At 40.0% G+C, this 4,198-nt stretch overlaps 1 non-coding gene across 1 annotated transcript; it reads right to left on the bottom strand.

Moving 5' to 3' along the window:
• Positions 1-3,371: 3,371 nt before the first annotated feature.
• Trnaq-uug (transfer RNA glutamine (anticodon UUG)) lies at positions 3,372-3,443 on the bottom strand. The gene has a single exon. It is a non-coding gene; the product is annotated as a tRNA-Gln (tRNA).
• Between the last annotated feature and the right edge of the window lie 755 nt (positions 3,444-4,198).

The following is a 4,198-nucleotide window of genomic DNA, read 5'->3' as shown; positions in this document are numbered from 1 at the left end:
AAATCTGTAAATTAACTGTGTCATTAAACGTGAAAAGTATTAGACTCCGTCATTATCAACAACAGAAAACAACATAATGTGTGTCAGTAGGCTGTAATCGTATTCGTTTCAGTTGGGAAAAAGTGAGTAGAAGTATGTTTGACTTGCTAGAAGTTGGAAATTTCTCGCCCAAATTAAACTTCCGCAATTAGAAGGTCACAGTGTTGAAACATAGTTTATGTTTTTTGAACGTAGTTTAAAACTTATACCTATCAAAGCTGTACATAAGTAAAAATAAATATTTTTATGAACACATTTGGTGATAACGCTGATTTCTTTTTATGAGCTTCTGGGGCCGAGGGTTTATTCTTTAACTACGGTACCCCAAGTTCACGATGTTCCGGACTACACTGGAAGGCTACTAGAGAGCAGCCAGTCTGTGATTTCATCATCCAAGGCAGTAAACTTTCCACTCCATTAGGAGGCTAAAGATGGTACAGTCATTGATGATGTGGTCTGCGGTCTGTTTCTCAGCAAAATTTTCACAACAAGAGGTAGAAGCCATTACTCTATTGGTGCATGAGCGGTAACGCAACACCCGTTGGCTACGAAGAAAGTTGAGACCCACCCAGGTCTGTCTCTGTAATGCCAGGTCGATGGGACTAGTGTCGGCGTCGGGGATGAACAAACAGGGTCTGGTGGTAGACCTATTTGACTTCCATTCAGATTTGATGCTGCTTTTCTTGCTGCTTTTCATTTTATGTTGCTTTTTGTTGTTGGTAAATATCCACCAATTTTTTAACGTAACAGTGGTATAACTTTTAAGTTATTTTGGCAGCCGATTGTAGCATCGAATAGACAGCGATAGACACGTGTTTCGCCCATGAGGCTGGGCTCATCAGTATCGCACCGTATTCTTGCCACTTGAGTAATCGACCGCCGCTTTACCAGTCAGTTTAACTCTTATCTTTGTGGAAAGAAAGAGCCAACAAAACCAGCAGGTGCCAGGGGTAGGTCGGTAGGTAGGTGCCAGGGGTAGGTAGGACCTACCCCTGGCACCTGCTGGTTTTGTTGGCTCTTTCTTTCCACAAAGATAAGAGTTAAACTGACTGGTAAAGCGGCGGTCGATTACTCAAGTGGCAAGAATACGGTGCGATACTGATGAGCCCAGCCTCATGGGCGAAACACGTGTCTATCGCTGTCTATTCGATGCTACAATCGGCTGCCAAAATAACTTAAACGTTTAATTGGAGGTCTCAATGGCTGGCGTGGAAGCTACACCGTTCTGGTTAGCGAAGCGTCACTGCAGCTCGCTGTGCTAGTGAGTAATCAGCCTTGTGCTGATAGCCGGGAAGAACGCCTTTCTTCACATTGACCTACCCCTGGCACCTGCTGGTTTTGTTGGCTCTTTCTTTCCACAAAGATAAGAGTTAAACTGACTGGTAAAGCGGCGGTCGATTACTCAAGTGGCAAGAATACGGTGCGATACTGATGAGCCCAGCCTCATGGGCGAAACACGTGTCTATCGCTGTCTATTCGATGCTACAATCGGCTGCCAAAATAACTTAAACGTTTAATTGGAGGTCTCAATGGCTGGCGTGGAAGCTACACCGTTCTGGTTAGCGAAGCGTCACTGCAGCTCGCTGTGCTAGTGAGTAATCAGCCTTGTGCTGATAGCCGGGAAGAACGCCTTTCTTCACAGTGGTATAACTTTTTAATTTTTCTCATCTTCATAGTTTTAGTCATTTGTATTGTTTGCCTTGACTGAATTGAAGATGATCCAGCTGCTCGTAGGTCGAACGTTTTAGCTAGCATCACAGGCGTTATCATCTGGCATCATAGGAGTAGGCCATACCACATCTCAAAAACCAGAACTGAGGAAAAATAATAATTTCACTTTCGAAACCGTCGCCTCAAACATATCTCAAAATAAGTCTAACATTCCAGACACTAAACTAGATGTCGACCGTTGCTATTTTGGGAAAACCTTTCAATAATCTATAGTTGTGACAACTGCATTATTGAAAAGGCTGCCGTATGTTTAAAGTATGATGTTTTGTATAATCCAAAACGGTTGGAGGCTATAGGCCAGACAGGACACAACTAAAAGGAAACTGATAGGAAACAATTGAAAGTCACGAGTTGCTTTTTGAGCTGAGAGTATGCTGAGCCAACTTTCCGTAACATACAGTAGACAGATTTTTTGCACTCAAACTGTTAGTATCATATGGCACAAGCATAATAATCTATATTCGCAATCCTTGTCACGTGTCAACTGGAAGCCTGTCTGGCGCCGATAAGTTTCAATTTTGAAGCTAAATCTACAGTACCGTACTTTAAGCCTGTAGCGCACCCAGCATGGGGCTATGAGGGATCAAGCCCCCCGAAACCAGCCACCAAAAATGAAGTTTTTGTATGTTCCCCATTTATACCTTTTGCTTACAGGTTAGATATGAAAATAAGACACAACAATACAACAGGGCTGAGCATTATAACAGTATATTTTACATATTTACAAATAGTTTTAACAGTCGAACGTTTTCGGCTTAACTTAAGCACTCATCAGGAATTTTAAAATATTTATAAAAATGCAATTCATTTCAACTTTTTGAAGGTAAAATTACATTAGGAAAAAGCAACTACATAAATAACTACAAAAATATTTGCACCACAGAGAACGTGATGCATCAAGTAAATGTTGAGGAGAATGGACGCGCCTCCAGCAAATAATTATTTGTTTAAATTTGGGTTGTTGGGTTGGTTTTTGATTAACACTGCTTCCTGAAATCTGGTAGCAAATTTGGGATTTGCCCTTGCGTAAAATTTTAAACGAGTCGGCAGAGAATTTTCGATCTGTGCAAAAAGCAGGGCTTTGAAGCAGGCGTAAAAGTTAAGTTGCTCCAGCTCCGGAGCTCTCTTTTATCATAAATTAGCTCCAACTCCTGCTCCGGAGCTTATTGACACCACTGCTTTCGGCTCCAAGCATCGAAAAGTGCTTTCATTAAAATAATAACAACATATCAATTTAATTTCTATTCTGCAAAATGCTGTGCAGTGCTGGATTATTGCTACTGAAGTGACGTAGATGTGGTTTTTCGCGCAGTCGGCGCGAAATTTTTTTTTGCACGGGGGCCCTTCCGATCTAAAAGTGCCCCGGGCACCCCATCAGATAAATCCGGCCTTGCTATCAGTCGTTTAGAGATACTGGGTGGCGACGATTCAACTAGAACAAAAAGAGTGAAATTTATTGGTAGGTTTATAAACGTCAGTGTAATTAAGAGGATAATTTGGACGGTACCAATATGACCTTTCTGGACCCTCAATACAGACACCGCTAAAATATAATACTTTTTAAGAAATATTTAGAAATTATCGACTAAAGCAGTAGCTTTAGGTCTCACCGAGATTTGAACTCGGATCGCAGGATTCAAAGTCCTGAATGCTAACCGTTACACCATGAGACCTGATTTTTAAATGTTTTAATGGTTATTTCGGTGGTAACGCTTTGATGCTAGTTGCAATTAAGTTGCTTTGTGAAAACTACAATCCGATTCGCGATTGCTTGACTCACAACTTTTAAACTGAATAAAGCAAACAAATAAAACATTTTGTGTTGCATTGGTTCATGTTCAATCAAGCACAACCAGACACACATCACCGAACGAATCACATGAAGTAGGCTACACATCTTTTGGTTGACCAGGTAGGAGTTGCAAGAAGTTTATGAGTCTTGGGTGATGCTGACAAAAAATCGGGTTGTTTGCAAATGTAACGTCCCCTTGGATTTGAATTTGCGTACAGCTGACAATTCTTATTTGTTTTTGCTTCAGCTAAAAAATAATTGTTCAATTTGAGAAAATCACAACTTTTAGTGAATAGCATAAGTTCAGTTTATGTTGTTTTGTTAGCAAATAAACAAAAATATATACAAAACACAAATAATTCGCACAATAATGATGGCAGGGAATGACCAAAATGTATCGACAAGGTATCGACAACCGCGTATCGACAAGGGGGGTTTCCCATAATTTCCACGCATTTATAGGAAATATAATTCATTATTTTTAAATAGTCTTCAGTTATATTAATTTGAATACGTCGAACGAATTCTATTTGCTTGTCTTCAATGTCTGATTTTGAAAATCTTCTTAATCTATCTTGAAGTTCATTTAAATCTTTATTGATATTCATTCATTCATTTTATTTTTCGTCATTAACG

Source organism: Aplidium turbinatum, chromosome 15 (genome assembly GCF_918807975.1).
Source record: "Aplidium turbinatum chromosome 15, kaAplTurb1.1, whole genome shotgun sequence".
NCBI classification, from domain to species: Eukaryota; Metazoa; Chordata; class Ascidiacea; order Aplousobranchia; family Polyclinidae; genus Aplidium; species Aplidium turbinatum.
This window is presented reverse-complemented; position numbering and strand designations above follow the sequence as displayed.